General features: G+C 43.0%; 1 protein-coding gene across 6 annotated transcripts in view; it reads right to left on the minus strand.

Moving 5' to 3' along the window:
- The window catches only part of patj (PATJ crumbs cell polarity complex component), a 166576-nt gene that overhangs the window by 35185 nt on the left and 111009 nt on the right, over positions 1-20382 (minus strand). The window lies entirely within an intron of this gene.

A 20382-nucleotide genomic window follows, 5' to 3' on the forward strand; every position in this document is an offset into this window, starting at 1 on the left:
TAGCCTGGGTACCAGTCTGTGCCATCATGTTACTCCATCGCATGGCAAACACGTCATGTTTGGAATGGCAAGGAGTTAACATTATAGCACAAACAGGGAGCAGGCTACCATTGCATTCCATCTTTTCAAAAAGTAGGCATTTATTTGGCCCACTGCATGTGCTTTTTTTTGTACAAATCAATCCATTCTGGGGTACCCCAGGGCTATGTCCGAGTCCCACTGTAGAGCTGATAGATCTACACTGGTGCCAGGTTAGATAAGCTGTTATTTACTGTAATCCTCTGGCGTAGGTAAAGGGATGGCCGGGCAGACCACAGGCCTGTGTGTTCTCTCATCTCTCTTCCTTTCTTATTCTCCCCCCCCCCCCTCGGTCAACGGCTAAGGCAGGGGAGAGCCGAGGTCCTGACTGAAATCCTTCAGTGGGTGTGTGTGTGTGTACGTGTCATGGAAACTAATCACGTCCGTTGACTTTTGATGGCGATGCTGTGTGTCCCGTTGAAGATACTGAATGCTCATCTTACGTGATAGGCAGCTGCCTTTGAGGGAAATCTAATCCTATAAAAAAAAATGACATTCACATCTTCTGCTTTCTGATCAAACAGCCCTGCGCATGTACGCTGGGTGTGTGTGTGTGTGTGTGTGTGTGTGTGTCTGTGTAGAAAGAGGGCAGAGAGAACATCTTCAAAGGAAACTTGGTCCTGCTGCAACACCTGTAAAGGGACAATCAGCAGTTGCTACATCCATCGTTGGAGTAAATGAATGCTGTGTATCCAGTGATACTTGAAGACCATTCACTTAGAAATGCCTCATGAGCTCAGTTTAACTGTCGCACTTCATGAGAACCAAAATACCAGCTTGTTATACTCAGTTTGAAAACGTCAACAAAACACTATATACAGTTGAAGTCGGAAGTTTACATACACATTAGCCATATACATTTAAACTCAGTTTTTCACAATTCCTGACATTTAATCCTAGAAAGAATTCCCTGTCTTAGGTCAGTTAGGATCACCACTTTATTTTAAGAATGTGAAATGTCAGAATAATAGTAGAGAATGATTTATTTCAGCTTTTATTTCCTTCATCACATTCCCAGTGGACCAGAAGTTTACATACACTCAATTAGTATTTGGTAGCATTGCCTTTAAATGGTTTAATTTGGGTCAAACGTTTCTGGTAGCCTTCCACAAGCTTCCCACAATAAGTTGGGTGAATTATGGCCCATTCCTCCTGACAGAGCTGGAGTAACTGAGTCAGGCTTTGTAGGCCTCCTTGCTCGCCAACGCTTTTTCAGTTCTGCCCACACATGAAAACATGGTTAAAACTATAATTTAACATGGTTAAAACTATAAGTCCTTGCATCCATATCTGTCTATGAATTTTTTTAGAGTGGTTACATATCTCCAGCCCTGTCCCTCAGCTTTTCACCGTACCAGGGGCGGGGTGGCCGCTTTGTTATTGTTTCCACTTCTGATTACCCCTTTAAATCGAACCAACCGCAGAGAGACGGTTACTTCTCATGCGCAGCATTTCATTCAATTGAAAACGTTTCGAGAGGCATTTTTCAACTAAAAAGCACAAGCCAAGCATCTACTCTCTCACACATACACTAGTAAAAGTAAAAGACATGTAACTGCAATTGTCGTAACTGATTACTTGATACACACAAACCTGTGCATCTATGTTGTGTGTGTGCGTGAGAGTAGGGAAGAGAGAACACTTTCAAAAGGGAATTTGGTCCTGCTGGCAACATCATGAAAAAGCCACCCACTCCAGAGTTAACTTGATAGCACACAGATTCCTCCGTCCAACTCATTTATCCCATCACCTGATCGTCCATTCAGCAAACAGGTTCACACGGGTCGTTATTTGGCAGAGACAAATGGGATGGATGCTTCCCAAACCACAACGCAACGTTATTGAGGCCTCCCGACAATAACAAGCCAACATTATTCCAACATTTTGATGGATGGCTGGGATTCATGACCCTGCTCACAAAACTCCTCACCTTTCATAATGGCGTCAGGCCCTATGACATGATGCACACTTAAATATCCCCCTTTCCTCTCCTCCCTTTTTATTTTCCTTTCTGTCCAGCATAGTTTTTCACTCCTGTTTTGATTAAAAACACAGTAAACATGAAGGGGGTGAGAGAGAGAGAAGAGAGTGACAGAACAAGGAGGGATGATATCTGTGACCTTTGAGGCAGCCCTCAATGTTTTAATTTTCTTTTTCTTTTTTTATTGCAGAGAGAGAGATGGAAACAGAGGGAAGGAGGAAGGAGAGAGTGAGGGGGGGAAGAGACAGAGGGAAGGAGGGAGAGATACAGGGAGGGAGAGAGATCTACATTCCAGTCACGCCGTGAGTAGAGTAATTAAAAGCCCAAAGAGGTCCATAAATTCCAACCGATAAAAATGAGGGGGAGAGAATCACTCCATGAGCGTCGGGGGGGGGGGGGGGGGGAGACAAGGGAAAAGAGGAAGAGAGAGACCTTACTACATGGATGGGTTGAATGTAAGCGTAGGAGTGGAAAAGAGAGGGGAAAGAAGTGAAAAGAACAAGAGACCTTTGAGATAGTAACTGTGGATGGGTTGAGAAATGGCGAAAAGTAAGAAGCGAGAGGAAAAGAGGGAGGGCGGATGGGTTGAGGGGGAGAAAGGAGAGAAACTAAGGGGAAAGAGAAAGGAAGAGATGGAAGAAATTGGATGGGTTGAGAAAGGGAAGATGAGACATTTCTCTGCCTCTCTTCAATCCTAAGAGAGGTAGCAAGATAGAGATGCGGACAGAGAGAAAATGAGGAACGTGAAAATGGAGGCGCAGGGTTCTGGTCCGAAAACCGCAACCTCAGAAACGTTGCTAGAACGTTTTATTAGGAGCGGTTTAAAACAGTTACTGGCTGTATCAGTGGTTTTAGTGACAACGCTTTGGCTGTGGAAAAAACAAAACCATAACTTCATCCAACAGACACACGGGATTTTGGGGGGGACAGTTAGCATAGTAGAATACACAAGGTGCAATTTCAACAGTTTTTCTCTAGTTATGACAGTCACCGAGAGTCATTGAATTAGCCCATGTCAATTAACAATTGGTAAATTCGTCTAGCCGGATATAGTCTATCCAGCTACCTAAACTTGAGGTAATCATGCGAATTACAGAGGGCCCCCCCCTTGATTTTGTTAAGTCACTCAGATATATTAAAAACTGCACATTCTTCTCTCCGCCCCATGGCAAATGTGTAGAATTGCATGAAATGAGTTAGAAAATTGTAAAATCTTCTCACCGACCATGGCAAATGTCTAAAGTTTGCTGCAATTCTAAAACGACATTTCTCTACATCCAACAAAATGCCTTAAGGCCCCCAAAAGGCTAGAGCGAGAGAGAGTGTGTGTGTAGATGACAGGAAAAAGGGGAATTGAGTGGCATGACCGTATTTGATTGAATAGGCCCTTAGTGAGGCTGCTGGCTAAGAGGACCTGTGAATGATCCCGTGGAGAGAAGGAGTGGAAAAGGAGTGTCTGACAGAAGCTAGTCCCCGTTAGTTCGACACTTAGCTGTGGCATAGTAGCTGTGTTTAAGACTTCAGTCAGAGAGCGAGGGCGAGAGAGAGAGAGGGAGGGAGGGAGCAAGCACGCGCGGGAGAGACGATGGGATAGAGTGTCAGGTCATCAACGTCAGCATCTACTGGTTAATGAGGCTCCTCCATCACTGTCCAGTGCTCCACTACCATCGTAGGGCTGGGCAGTATGCCCTATTTAACAATATACCGGTATTGATAAATGGATAAGGATTGGGGTTTATCATTTATCTTGTATAATGGTATTTCAATGTTTGTTAAATATGTTACGCCACTCGGCCGTGTGCAATGTTCGTTTTCATAGTTTACTCGGTTTTCTAATTGGGTCGTCTCTCTCTCTCCCTCCCTCCCTCCACACACACACCAAGCCCCGCCTCCAGTCACTCAAAGAGACCAGTTCTTGCACTACCACGAGTCAGTCTGCATGGTCAACGCTGCAGTGCAGATGCAATGCTGCAGATGGTGACAATGACGCTGCTTTCCACTTTGCTTCTTAAAATAAATTCACAAGTGCTCTATAATCACACTATTATTTTGTGTATTTTACTGTCCGCAAAAAGCTAGGCTTGTCCTTTCTCAGCAAGTTGTGGGTAAAATAAATCACGTTAGCCGCTAATGCTAATCGCGTGTTGGCTAGCTTCATCACAAACCACAACATGTTAAAGGGGCAGTGCAGTCAAAAACATGATTTTACATAAAAAATATACAGTACCAGTCAAACGTTTGGACACCTACTCATTCCAGAGTTTGTTTATTTGTACTATTTTCTACATTGTAGAATAATAGTGAAGACATCACAACTATGAAATAACACATATGGAATCATGTAGTAACCAAAAAGGTGTTAAACACATCAAAGTAGCCACCTTTTGCCGTGATGACAGCTTTGCACACTCTTCGCATTCTCTCAACCAGCTTCATGACCTGGAATACATTTCAATTATCAGGTGTGCCTTGTTAAGTTAATTTGTGGATTTTTTTTAATGCATTTGAGCCAATCAGTTGTCTTGTGACAAGGTAGGGGTGGTATACAGAAGATAGCCCTATTTGGTAAAAGACCAAGTCCATATTATGGCAAGAACCGCTCTAATAAGCAAAGAGAAACGACAGTCCATCATTGCTTTAAGTCATGAAGGTCAGTCAATTTGGAAAGTTTATTCAAGTGCAGTCGCAAAAACCATCAAGCGCTATGATGAAACTGGCTCTCATGAGGACCGCCACAGGAAAGGAAGACCCAGAGTTACCTCTGCTGCAGAGGATAAGGTCATTAGAGTTAACTGTACCTCAGATTGCAGCCCAAATAAATGCTTCAGAGTTCAAGTAACAGACACATCTCAACATCAACTGTTCAGAGGAGACTGTGTGACTCAGGCCTTCATGGTCAAATTGCTGCAAAGAAACCACTACTAAAGGACACCAATAATAAGAAGAGACTTGCTTGGGCCAAGAAACACAAGCAATCGACATTAGACAGGTGGAAATCTGTCCTTTGGAGTCCAAATTTGAGATTTGAAGCATGGAGGGGGTGGTATGATGGTGTGGGTGTACTTTGCTGGTGACACTGATTTATTTAGAATTCAAGGCACACTTAACCAGCATGGCTACCACAGCATTCTGCAGCGATACATAATCCCATTTGGTTTGCGCTTAGTGGGATTTTCATTTGTTTTTCAACAGGACAATGACCCAACATACCTCCAGGCTGTATTAGGGCTATTTGACCAAGAAGGATAGTGATGGAGTGCTGCATCAGATGACCTGGCCTCCACAATCACCCGACCTCAACCCAATCGAGATGGTTTGGGATGAGTTGGACCCCAGATTGAAGGAAAAGCAGCCAACAAGTGCTCAGCATATGTGGGAACTCCTTCAAGACTGTTGGAAAAGCATTTCAGGTGAAGCTGGTTGAGAGAATGCCAAGAGCGTGCAAAGCTGTCATCAAGGCAAAGAAGAAGAATCTCAAATATAAAATCTATTTTGATTTGTTTAACACTTTTTTGGTTACTACATGATTCCATATGTGTTATTTCATAGTTGTGATGTCTTCACTATTAGAAAAAAGAAAAAAACCCTTGAATGAGTAGGTGTGTCCATACTTCGTGGGGGGATTTTGTTTGGGGGAGGGGTTCAGCCTGTTCAGGTAGGATGGAGTTTTTGGACCAGATCATGACATCACAATTGGATTATTCTGACAAATGACCAGTCACCTTTTATTTGCATATGTATCCTCCTACTTCAAAGGGGTAAGTGGGGTAGGCTCCAGTCTAGATGATCCTATCCGCCAATCAGGGATGTGTATGTAAATATTTCTATCAATACACCCACACAATCAGACTGAGCATTTCAATGGCAAAAAGAGGTTCAGGGAAATAAATGATTTACAAATATATTTTGAGTTATTTTCATGAAATAACTATGTCTAATAAATCACTGTTAAAGATTATTTAAAAAAAAATACAATTAAAAAGACGATGGGGTTTTTAACATGTTCGCGCCATTGGTCTCAAGTTTGGGGGTGTTTGGGCTCATTGAATATTACACCACGTTGATAAGTTAAATACTTTTCCTCTCCAGGCACTGTGAAGATGTGTTGATTGTGAAGAATCTGTGCATCTCCAACATGTACCATGGGCACATCCAAAATGGCACACTATTCCCTACAGACTAGTTGTTCCTGCCAAAACCAGCACCTGGGTCTAGAGACACTGCTGTGGACAGGGTATTCATTCTTTTTTCTGTCTTTTTCGCTAACCATTTGATATGAGTCCGGTTGGCAGTAGAGGCTTTCATCGCAGTCAGCCGTTTGATTGTGGGGACCAATTTCGGTATTGAATTGAAAACACATTGCCGCAGAGAGCAAAAAGGTCAAAGGCCTGCAAGTTATTGTAGTGTTAAAATGCTTTGTTGACAGTGAGTTATGAAGAATGCCTAGAATCCAATGATGTAAATACACTGCTCAAAAAAATAAAGGGAACACTTAAACAACACAATGTAACTCCAAGTCAATCACAGTTCTGTGAAATCAAACTGTCCACTTAGGAAGCAACACTGATTGACAATAAATTTCACATGCTGTTGTGCAAATGGAATAGACAAAAGGTGGAAATTATAGGCAATTAGCAAGACACCCCCAATAAAGGAGTGGTTCTGCAAGTGGTGACCACAGACCACTTCTCAGTTCCTATGCTTCCTGGCTGATGTTTTGGTCACTTTTGAATGCTGGCGGTGGTTTCACTCTAGTGGTAGCATGAGACGGAGTCTACAACCCACACAAGTGGCTCAGGTAGTGCAGCTCATCCAGGATGGCACATCAATGCGAGCTGTGGCAAGAAGGTTTGCTGTGTCTGTTTTTTGAGCAGTGTAGTTAATTTACAGTTAATTTATGATAGTTTTTATAGACTGTGGGGTTTGGATAAGAATACATATCGTGAACTCATCCCTCTTTGTGACCTACACACACAGAGAGAAAGGCACACACACACACACAGAGAGAAAGACACACACACACACACACACACACACACACACACACACACACAGAGACAGACACACACACACACACAGAGAGACAGACACACACACACACACAGAGAGAGACAGACACACACACACACACACAGAGACATACACACACACAGAGACACACAGAGACACACACACAGCGAGACACAGACACACACACAGCGAGACACAGACACACACACAGCGAGACACAGACACACACACAGCGAGACACAGACACAGCGAGACACACACACAGAGAGAGAGAGACACACACAGAGAGAGAGAGAGACACACACACACACACACACACAGAGACAAAGACACACACACACACAGAAACAAAGACACACACACACAGAGAGACACACACAGAGAGAGAGAGACAGACAGATAGACACAGACAGATAGACACAGAGACACACACACAGGAGTGCTATAGCGTAACAGTCAACTCCACCCAGAAGGGTGGGAGGCAGGACAGCTGCTGCTGTTTTAATTAGAGCTCTCTGCTTTACGCAGGGAACGCTGTGTTGCTATGTGTGTGTGTGTGTGTGTGTGTGTGGTGAGAGGATGTATATGCACATAAGTGAGTTAATGAGAGAGCGAGAGCGTGCGAGCAAGTCTGTATGCATTGGTGTGTGTGTATATATGTGTGTGTGCACAGCCTGCATCTGGCACAAACATGTGGGTAGGAGGGGGGGGGGGGGGGGGGTGGCGGCCAGCTGAGACAAGGTGGGTGGAAGGAGACAGCAATAATCCAGCCATGATTGGGCTGTCGATTTACCAATGGTCTGATCCCAAATAGACACACAAACACAGCTAATAGTCTCATACACACTAGGGATCATTTCCTTTCTCCATCATTTACCCCACGAGGTCAATTCAATTGAGGTGAGATTATCTCTATTGGAGGAGAGGATTAAGGGATGAGGGAGGCCCATAGAAATGTAGCCAAGCCAGAAAAGGTCAGCATCCCAAATGGCACCCTATTGACTATTTCTCGTCCAAAGTAGTGCACTGTATTGGGAATAGGGTGCTATTTGGGACGTAAAGATAGGACGAAAGAAAACAAACAAAAAATGACAAAGTGAAGAGATGGTTGGTTGGGCTGACAGATAGATTACCAACAGTGTTTTTTTACTCAAAGGAAAAAGGACCATGACAGTGTTCGTGTCTGGTGTTAAACCAGTGCATTTGTCAAACGTACGCTTGTTCGCAATTTCGACCTGTTAAAGCCGGGGATCTTCTATTTTCAAACCCTAGCGCCAGGATTGGTAACTTGCCCGTTTTATATGAGCTCGCTTGCGCTGAGGTGTGTCCTTAAAAAACGTACTCCAAAGTGCCAATTTCAGTATGCACTGGTGGGGATATTTAAGGCCAACCGAAAGCTGGTTGAATATCGGTAAAGCTGTTGGTTAGGGCATGGATTTTGACAGTGGAAGGGCAGCCTATCCAGCCAAAAATGTCTTAACGTTTAAACTGCCATTTAAAAAAAAAAAAGTTTTAAAAAAGTTTTACAAAGAGAAATGAATACAATTACAGGTGAATTCACAATGCAGCTGCCAGCAATGCTTTGGGTCTCACGGTGCCTCCCTTTCTGAATGCATTGCACCTGTACCATCATTACTGTACCTGAATTCCACCTTGCACTGTTCGCATTTCCTTCTCATTTAACTTCTCAAAGTCTTGCCATAGAGGACTTCCCTTCTGTCGCGTGCCTTTCTCTGCCATTTTTCTAACTTTTAATAACGGTGACGTAGTGGTGGAGAGTCTACTCACAATAATTGACTCCTCGACTCTTTGCACGTCGACTTCCGGTGTTGACTCCCATTTCCGAGTGTCAAAATTCCTGAGATTCAGTATTTTTGGAACGGAGGAGACCGATTAGTTGCCGTACTTCCGAGAACACAAACACTTGCATCTTTCATAGTGAGCTATCGAGGGACGGAGACAGAGGGGAGGGTTCACACCACGAGAGATTTTTTTTTAATGCCTGTAAACCTCGTATTTTGAAACATAAGCTAAATGTTTTTTCCCCCTTTAGTTGAATTTCATTAAAAAACACGCATATCCTCCCAATGGATATTTTTTTTGTCATACCCAATGCATTCACCAAGTAGTCAAGACTAATGATAAAGGGTTTTGGTTCTTTGAAATAAATCTTAAAATCACCAAGGTTTTATTAAAAGATCAAGTTTGGCGGCAGCAGAACAGAGAACAGTGAGTGGATATCCCCTTTTTATCTACACTGGACAAAAATAAATGCAACAAGCAACAAAGAGGGGGGGTTGTACTGCTGCTATCACTCGTTAGCGTAGCCCAATGCTGTTTGGTCTGTAGTATCAAGCAATCCACAATGGACTAGGATGAGAATAGTCCATGCCCCCAGCCGAATTGGAGTTGATGACAACGCAAAGACCGTCAATAACCTACAGAACTCTGTTTATCATATATCGTGATGGCCTTACCCCTATACAAATATAACTATCCCTGCACGTTGTAAATATGCTACTGGAACTGACTGACCTTGTACATAGTATGCTTACTTACTTTGTGTTCTTATTTCTTGTTATTGATTACTGCATTTTGGGGTTCAAAGCATTTCGCTGTACATTTCGCTGTGCATGTGACATTAAAACTTGACAGGAGAGCATGCAGTATTAAGCCATGGAACGCCTTGATTGACCTGTTTAGTCATCAAAACCTAGCCCTTTCCCACTAGCGCCAGCTATTACGCTCATAGTAACGGCTGTGAAAATAGCATCAAATATTTCTGACACACCCCCAGATCGATAGTGCTAGTGCAAGCACTTAGATCCACCATTGTGTTAGGTTTGTTAAAATAGAGCCTATAATCTATAACGTTGGTTTCCAGTCTGAAGCACAGCCCCTGTAACCTGGTCCCAGGTCTATTTGTATTCTTGCCAACACCCTTGCTGTCCTTGTCAAGGCAAACATTTAGCATGACAAATGAGGCCCAGGGAGTTGGCATGATGGCACAAACAGGTAGACCCTCAGGCTAACTGCTACACTTGGTTGTAAAGCTGCAAATATAACTGCCAGTGACAACGAGTTATCTGAATTCTGTTGTAACCTCCCTCGAGACCAAACATGAGCGAAAACGATCTAGACTGGATATGAAGGTTAGGCCAACATTGGGTCTTTAACACCTATGACTCAGTCCATCACCTCGTCTTCAAGGATAACCACATGCTAGCATACACTCGTTGTGTTCTATCCTCGTGGGAACCTAAACATTTATTTACATTCAAAATCCTATTTTCCCTAACCCTTAACACCCTTACCCTAATACTAACCCTAACCCATAAGCTTAAAATAGCCGTTGTCCTAATGGGCACGTGGAAAATGTCCCCACGAGGGAGGATTCGTGGGGACGGCATGTTTACTGCTGCCTTGTTTCTTACTGTTGCCGAGAAGGAACCTACAAGTAAGCATTTGTATACTATGTGTATCCCGTACATACGACTAATGAAACGCACACAAGCAGAGTGACTGAAGACTGTAGTGTGGGGGGGGGGGGGGTGTGTATCGCATGGAGGCTGTTCTGCCTGCAGTTATGGAACCCCTACCTGTCCCAGACCTGCTGTTTTCAACTCTTAATGATCGGCTATGAAAAGCCAACTGACATTTATTCCTGATTATTATTTGACCATGCTTGTCATTTATGAACATTTTTAACATCTTGGCTCTCTCTAATTCTCTCCTTCTCTCTTTCTTTCTCTCTCTCTCGGAGGAACTGAGCCCTAGGACCATACGTCAGGACTACCGGGCATGATGACTCCTTGCTGTCCCCAGTCCACCTGGCCTTGCTGCTGTCCCAGTTTCAACTGTTCTGCCTGCGGTTATGGAACCCCTACCTGTCCCAGACCTGCTGTTTTCAACTCTTAATTATCGGCTATGAAAAGCCAACTGACATTTATTCCTGATTATTATTTGACCATGCTTGTCATTTATGAACATTTTGAACATCTTGGCCATGTTCTGTTATAATCTCCACCCGGCACAGCCAGAAGAGGACTGGCCACCCCTCATAGCCTGGTTCCTCTCTAGGTTTCTTCCTAGGTTTTGGCCTTTCTAGGGAGTTTTTCCTAGCCACCGTGCTTCTACACCTGCATTGCTTGCTGTTTGGAGTTTTAGGCTGGGTTTCTGTACAGCACTTCGAGATATTAGCTGATGTACGAAGGGCTATATAAAATAAACTTGATTGATTGATTGAGAGGCAATGTGGCTGAGCCTCTGGAGTGTTGACGCTGTGGCACAGTAATGTCTCAATTAACTCTGCCCCATTTGAACCTACTGAAGCACACATACTAACTTGTTTGACTCATCACATACACCGCGTGGACAAAACATTAGGAACACCTGCCTAATATTGAGTTGCACCCCCTTTTGCCCTCAGGACTGACTCAATTCGTCGGGGCATGGACTCTACAAGGTTGACTCCAATGTTTCCCCACAGTTGGCTGGATGTCCTTTGGGTGGTGGACCATTCTTGACACATACGGGAAACTGTTGAGCGTGGAAAAACCCAGCAGCGTTGCATTTCTTGACACACTCAAACCGGTGCGCCTGGCACCTACTACCATACACCGTTCAAAGGCATTTTAATCTTTTGTCTTCCTGTTCACCCTCTGAATGCCACACATACACAATCCATATCTCAAAGCTTTAAAAAAAAAAAATCAATCTTTAACCCGTCTCCTCCTCTTCATCTACTCTGAAGGTGTTCAAAAGCACATATCAGACCGAGAAACATAATGCTTCTTAGGTAGTTCTTTGAGTTTTAGTTCTGAAAACGATCTCTCTGCAGATGCAACAATTACAGGGATGGTACAAACAGCTTAATTGCCATAACATTATCAGGGAAACTGGGCAGAAGGGAGTGGGGTGCTTCAAATACAGCAGATACGCAACGTCTTTAATTGAGCCTCTGTCATTGTCCTTAATTTCCGGCCTCAACACGTTACTGGAAGAGATTAACTGTATAGGAAGCCCTGGGACAGGTTGTCTGGATAATAGACAGACAATAAGTGGGCAGATGCAAACAGATTATCATCTTTAGTGGATAACGGTTCTTGAGGGCTCAAACAAAAACAAATTGTTCATCAAATCTAATTGTATTTGTCACATGCGCTGAATACAACAGGTGTAGACCTTAGTGAATTGCTTACTTACAAGCCCTTAACCAACAATGCAGTTAAGTCAATTCTTTTTTTAAGTAACAAATAATTAAAAAGCAGCTGTAAAATAACAATAGCGAGGCCATATACAGGGGGTACCGGTACAGAGTCAATATGTGGGGGCACCGGTTAGTCGAGGTAAATAAGGTAATATGTACATGTAGGTAGAGTTAGTGACTATGCATAGATAATAACAGAGAGTAGCAGCAGCGTAAAAGAGGGGGGGCAAAGAAAATAGTCTGGGAAGCCATTTGATTAATTGTTCAGGAGTCTTATGGCTTCGGGGTAGAAGCTGTTAAGAAGACTTTTGGACCTAGACTTGGCACTCCGGTACCACTTGCCGTGCAGTAGCAGAGAGAACAGTCTATGACTAGGGTGGCTGGAGTCTTTGGGCCTTCCTCTGACACCGCCTGGTATAGAGGTCCTGGATAGCAGGAAGCTTGGCTCCAGTTATGTACTGGGCCGTACACACTAGAGGTTGACCGATTTAATTAGGGCCGATTTCAAGTTTTCATAACAATCGGAAATCGGTATTTTTGGACACAGATTTGTCCGACTTATTAATATTTTTTTTTACACCTTTATTTAATCTTCATTTAACTAGGCAAGTCAGTTAAGAACACATCCTTATTTTCAATAACGGCCTAGGAACAGTGGGTTAACTGCCTTGTTCAGGGGCAGAACGACAGATTTGTACCTTGTCAGCTCGGGGATTCAATCTTGCAACCTTACAGTTAACTAGTCCAACGCTCTAACCACCTGCCTCTCATTGCACTCCACGAGGAGCCTGCCTGTTACGCAAATGCAGTAAGAAGCCAAGGTAAGTTGCTAGCTAGCATTAAACTTATCTTATAAAAAACAATCAATCAATCATAATCACTAGTTAACTACACATGGTTGATGATATTACTAGTTTATCTAGCGTGTCCTGCGTTGCATATAATCGATGCGGTGTGCATTCGTGGAAAAAGGACTGTCGTTGCTCCAACGTGTACCTAACCATAAACATCAATGCATTTCTTAAAATCAATACACAGAAGTATGTATTTTTAAACCTGCATATTTAGCTAAAAGAAATCCAGGTTAGCAGGCAATATTAACCAGGTGAAATTGTGTCACTTCTCTTGCGTTCATTGCACGCAGATCAGCCGATTAATCGGTATCGGCCTTTTTTTTGTCCTCCAATAATCGGTATCGGCGTTGAAAAATCATAAATCGGTCGACCTCTAGTACACACTGCCCTCTGTAGTGCCTTGCAGCCGGAGGCCGAACAGTTGCCATACCAGGCAGTGATGCAACCAGTCAGGATGTTCTCGATGGTGCAGCTGTAGAACCTTTTGAGGATCTGAGGACCCATGCCAAATCTTTTCAGTCTCCTGAGGGGTAATAGTCTTTGTCGTGCTCTCTTCACGACCGTCTTGGTGTGCTTGGACCATGTTAGTTTGTTGGTGCTGTGGACACCAAGGATCTTGAAGCGCTCAACCTGCTCCACTACAGCCCTGTCGATGTGAATGGGGGCGTGCTCTGTCCTCTTTTTCCTGTATTCCACAATCATCTCCTTTGTCTTGATCACGTTGAGGGAGAGGTTGTTGTCCTTGTACCACAAGGCCAGGTCTCTGACCTCCTCCCTATAGGCGGTCTCATCGTTATCGGTGATCAGGCCTACCATTGTTGTGTCATCAGCAAACTTAATGATGGTGTTGGAGTCGTGCCTGGCCATGCAGTCCTGAGTGAACAGGGAGTACAGGAGGGGACTGAGCATGCACCCTTGAGGGGCCCCCCGTGTTGAGGATCAGCGTGGCGGATGTGTTGTTACCTAACCTTACCACCTGGGGGCGGCCAGTCAGGAAGTCCAGGATCCAGTTGCAGAGGGAGGTGTTTAGTCCCAGGGTCCTTAGCTTAGTGATGATCTTTGAGGGCACTATGGTGTTGAACACTGAGCTGTCATCAATGATTAGCATTCTTACATAGGTGATCCTTTTGTCCAGGTGGGAAAGGGCAGTGTGGAGTGCAATAGAGATTGCATCATCTGCGGATCTGTTGGGGCGGGATGCAAATTGGAGTGGGTCTAGGGTTTCTGGGATAATGGTGTTGATGTGAGCCATGACTAGCATTTCAAAGCACTTCATGGCTACAGATGTGAGTGCTACGGGTCGGAAGTCATTTAGGCAGGTTACCTTAGTGTTCTTGGGCACAGGGACTATGGTGGTCTGCTTGAAACATGTTGGTATTACAGACTCAGACAGGGAGAGATTGAAAATGTCAGTGAAGCTACTTGCCAGTTGGTGAACCTGCGTTTGAGTTGTGTGGTTGCAATATCAACAGCCCCTTATCTCTGGTATATCTTGGCATGCATCATTTAAGACTAAGTAAATTGAGTGCAGCGCAATGGACATACAGTATAACGCACGGTCTCAGAATAGTCCGAATAGAAAACTGTCGGGTCTGCAACCTAGATCTAGAGGCCATGGTGAAAACATGCGACGCAGTCGCATACTGCATGTAGTTCTATAGGCCTCTACATAGAAAAAAAAGAGATTGGCATAAATCGATTGGTTTTACTCACGTTGTATCCAAGCTGGGAGAGAGCGCGAGGACGGCTCATGTCATGCAGGTTCAGTTGCATTTAAAAAAAATAATAAAGATAATCAATTGGTTGCTGATTAGTAGGCTGTTGTATTGAAAATGTATTACATTTTATTTGTATTTTTTATTTCACCTTTATTTAACCAGGTAGGCTAGTTGAGAACAAGTTCTCATTTGCAACTGCGACCTGGCCAAGATAAAGCATAGCAATTCGACACATACAACAACACAGAGTTACACATGGAATAAACAAAACATAGTCAATAATACAGTAGAACAAAAGAAAACAAAAAGTATATATACAGTGAGTGCAAATGAGGTAAGATAAGGGAGTTAAGGCCATAAATAGGCCATGGTGGCGAAGTAATTACAATATAGCAATTAAACACTGGAATGGTAGATGTGCAGAAGATGAATGTGCAAGTAGAGATACTGGGGTGCAAAGGAGCAAGCTAAATAAATAAATAAATACTGTATGGGGATAAGGTAGGTGGATAGATGGGCTGTTTACCGATGGGCTATGTACAGGTGCAGTGATCTGTGAGCTGCTCTGACAGCTGGTGCTTAAAGCTAGTGAGGGAGATATGAGTCTCCATCTTCAGTTATTTTTGCAGTTTGTTCCAGTCATTGGCAGCAGAGAACTGGAAGGAAAGACGACCAAAGGAGAAGTTGGCTTTGGGTGTGACCAGTGAGATATACCTGCTGGAGCGCGTGCTATGAGTGGGTGCTGCTATGGTGACCAGTGAGCTGAGAATTAAAGACTAAAATGTTTGAATTTCCAACTTTAATTACTGAACAAGAAATTACACTATTGCCACCAGCCTAAATGGACTCCCTGCGACACCATGTACAGCTTCGTGAAATGTAGGCTGAGGGAATGACGACCAAATAAGCCTACCAATAAACAATTATCAGCTGAACCAAAGCTGTAAGCTACATGCCCTGGCACTACAGAAAGCCCATCATCGATTCGACACGCAGCCGCATAGACATGTCACAATTTCAGCACCATGGACAGCGATCGGTAGTCTATACTTTGTGAGTGGCTGTCTGGCTGACACAGATCCCCCCCACCCCCCCCATCCCGACCTTGTGGGGGTCCAGAGAAAATGCGTTACGCCAGTGCCTGCACATCGACTCGGTACTGGTACTGGTATAGAGCCAAGTTATCATTACTCACTGTGTATTTATTCATTGTGTTTTATTATTTGTTCTCTGCATTGTTGGGAAGGGCCCGTAGGTAAGCATTTCACTGATAGTCTACACCTGTTGTTTACAAAGCATTTGACATACACACAGAACATGTTAAAATCCAATCTAGTGAACTCACAAAGAAACTCCTCAGTGTGTTTTTGGTTCATGCACAAATGGTCTAGTTGGCCCCTGGAGTGTAAGTGTGTGTTGATGCGCTGTGACAAGTCTGCTTTCTGGAATGGAAAGCACACACACATTTATATTCAAAACACATAACTGCTATCATTCTACAATAAGCGTTCACTCCCCTGGATGCTACAGTAGAGAATCGGTGACCCAGAATGTGAGTTATGGCATAACGTAGCTAGTGATTAGAATGTTCTACATTCAACCAATGGGTCTCTCTCGCACACACACACACCCCTCCAATGCTACAACACCAGCCTACATGCCATGGCTCTTAAACACTGGACATGGCTAACAGCAGGCCTGGCAACACAGCACAGTCACAGGTTGCAACACAAATTGCATCATTTTCCCTATGTAGTGCACTACTTTTGACCGGAACCCTATGGGCCTGTTCAAAAGTAGTGCACTAAATAGGGAATAGTGTGCCATTTGGGACAGTGGTATAGTGATGAAAGAAAGGGAAACTTGACAAGCACACATGAACAACACAAAGACACAAACGCTTTGACTGCACACGTACAGCGGCTCCTCTTTTAAAAAGTTGCGAGCTTACACCGCGGGACTAAGAGGTACCCAGCGTCACGGCTTCATTGCTCCAGACCACCATAAGGGGGAGTTAGAGCACTTTATGCATTTGGGTCCTAAGGTTTTTATATGACCAATCATATCGAGTGGTTCCAATGACGAATTTGACGCGAGCCACCTGTCCCTGGTGACCTTCTTCAGCAAATCAAATCAAATGTATTTATATAGCCCTTCTTACATCAGCTGATATCTCAAAGATGGCTGACACACCATTACGGTGGAAGCTAATTTAAGTAATTATAACGTTATAACGAGTCATGCAAAAAAAAAATCAATTGAGAAGAATGTCAGTTAATGTAGAGAAACGATTGTGCATATTTTTTTGTTAGAGTTAATTTACAAAAATCTCTATTTAGCAAGTTTTTTTTCAGTCATATCCAATACCAGGTGTATCAAACTCCATTTTTTTAATGACGCTGTGTCTGCATATATGTATTACAATTATACACTTCAACAGTGTTTACAACTCCTGCTCCTGGAACAATGATTACACATTGTAACTATGCAATAGACTAGAAACATGATTTAAGTATAGGCTGATTTGTAATTCATATATACAGAATAAAAAAACTGTAGATCCTGCCAGGACAACCACAAGTGAGCCACTCAGGCGGAGAATGGCGCGTGGAATGGAGTGAGGAACGAAATGGGAGTAAAAATCCAGGCTATTTGCTCTGAGACCAGCATAATAATGTAATGAAACAAGCAGGGAAAAGGTTTCGAACCCTCAACATTCTAGCCTGAAGTCGTGCACGCTATCGACTGTGCCCAAATGTATTCATTGGGGTTGGGGCAGATTGTGGCTAAAAACACTGTATAAATTGGAATCTTTAACACGTGGAAAAGTATTATAGTTATTTTTTCACAAGCGTAGCAGAATGAGCTATTAGCTGAACAATAGACTATTCAACCTTTACTAAAGAATTGTTTAATAGCCAAGCTAGGTGTGAACCCCCCCCCCCCCCCCCCCCCTCCAACTTGAGCTAGGTGTGAACAACCTCCCCCCTCGCCCCGCCAACTTGCAACAAATCGTTTCAATCTATCTTTCCACATCTACCTACACACATATCTACCTACACACATATCTACCTACACGCGGTTAATGTTCTGATATATATATATACACACACACATACATACATACATACATACATACATACATACATACACAGTTGAAGTCGGAAGTATACACACACACACACAGTTGAAGTCGGAAGTATACACACACACACACACAGTTGAAGTCGGAAGTATACACACACACACACACACAGTTGAAGTCGGAAGTATACACACACACACACACAGTTGAAGTCGGAAGTATACACACACACACACACACAGTTGAAGTCGGAAGTATACACACACACACACACACAGTTGAAGTCGGAAGTATACATACACACACACACAGTTGAAGTCGGAAGTATACATACACAAACACAGTTGAAGTCGGAAGTATACATACACACACACACACACAGTTGAAGTCGGAAGTATACATACACACACACACACACAGTTGAAGTCGGAAGTATACATACACACACACACACACAGTTGAAGTCGGAAGTATACATACACACACACACACAGTTGAAGTCGGAAGTATACATACACACACACACAGTTGAAGTCGGAAGTATACATACACACACACACAGTTGAAGTCGGAAGTATACATACACACACACAGTTGAAGTCGGAAGTATACATACACACACACAGTTGAAGTCGGAAGTATACATACACACACACAGTTGAAGTCGGAAGTATACATACACACACACAGTTGAAGTCGGAAGTATACATACACACACAGTTAAAGTCGGAAGTATACATACACACACAGTTGAAGTCGGAAGTATACATACACTTAAGTTGGAGTCATTAATACTAATTTTTCAACCACTCCACAAATTTCTTGTTAACAAACTATAGTTTTGGTAAGTCGGTTAGGACATATACTTTGTGCATGACAAAAGTAATTTTTCCAACAATTCTTTACAGACAGATTATTTCACTTATAATTCACTGTATCACAATTCCAGTGGGTCAGATGTTTACATACAGAAGTTGACTGTGCCTTTAAACAGCTTGGAAAATTACAGAAAATTATGTGATGGCTTTAGAAGCTTCTGATAGGCTAATTGACATCATTTCAGTCAATTGGAGGTGTACCTGTAGATGTATTTTAAGGCCTACCTTCAAACTCAGTGCTTCTTTGCTTGACATCATGGGAAAATCAAAAGAAGTCAGCCAAGACCTCAGAAAAAAAAATAGTCTGGTTCATCTTTGGGAGCAATTTCCAAACGCCTGAAGGTACCGCGTTCATCTGTACAAACAATAGTACGCAAGTATAAACACCATGTGACCACTCAGCCATCATACCGCTCAGGAAGGAGACATGTTCTGTTGTGGGAAGCTTGTGGAAGGCTACCCGAAACGTTTGACCCAAGTTAAACCATTTAAAGGCAATGCTACCAAATACTAATTGAGTGTATGTAAACTTCTGACCCACTGGGAATGTGATGAAAGAAATAAAAGCTGAAATAAATCATTCTCTCTACTATTATTCTGACATTTCACATTCTTAAAATAAAGTGGTGATCCTAACTGACCTAAAACAGGGAATTCTTACTAGGATTAAATGTCAGGAATTGTGAAAAACTGAGTTTAAGTGTATTTGGCTAAGGTGTATGCAAACTTCCGACTTCAACTGTAGCTAACTTGTTATGCAAATATTGCACACCAACAGATGGAGAAAACCTACACCAATCGAGCAATTCATTTCAACAATAATCTTCATTTTAATTTGACTTTACAAACAAGAGTGCTTAGTTGGAGTCAATTTCCTCTGAGCCTAGACCTATATAAAATAGCCTACCACAGCCAGTTAAGTTGAGGCTTAAACCTCTTGTCAATATAGGGGGTGCTGTTTCAACTTAGTAAAATATCGTTCTCAAATTAAACTGCCTCGTACTCAATTCTTGCTCGTACAATATGCATATTATTATTACTATTGGATAGAAAACACTCTCTAGTTTCTAAAACCGTTTGAATTATTTCTCTGAGTGAAACAGAACTCATTCTGTAGCACATTTCCTGTCAGGGAGTGAGATTTCAGAAATCGAGGTCCCTGTTCTGAGGTCAGTTTATAAGTCCCCATGTAAGCCATCGGGCTACATGCACTGCATACGTCTTCCTCTAGATGTCAGTAAGCGGGGAGAATTTGAATGGAGTGGATTGCGCAATCTGGGACCTTATATAAGACCGTGGAACGGAAGTACCGTCCTTTTCAACGGTGCGCCTGGCGCAAGAAGACATCACAATGGCGTCCTGCAAACGCTTTCGTTTTAGTAGTTCTATATCTCCGGTCATGTTTTTATTCGTTATAAGTGTTAAAGACATCATAAGGTAGTTAATTTAAACCGACTTATAGCAGTTTATTGCGATTTTCTGGGATTTCTTTGTCATGCGCTTTCACGAGTTGGACACCTCTCCAGTTGGTGGCTAACATTAGCGGCTATTTCGACCGGACAAGAGGAC

Source organism: Salvelinus namaycush, chromosome 10 (assembly GCF_016432855.1).
Source record: "Salvelinus namaycush isolate Seneca chromosome 10, SaNama_1.0, whole genome shotgun sequence".
NCBI lineage: Eukaryota > Metazoa > Chordata > Actinopteri > Salmoniformes > Salmonidae > Salvelinus > Salvelinus namaycush.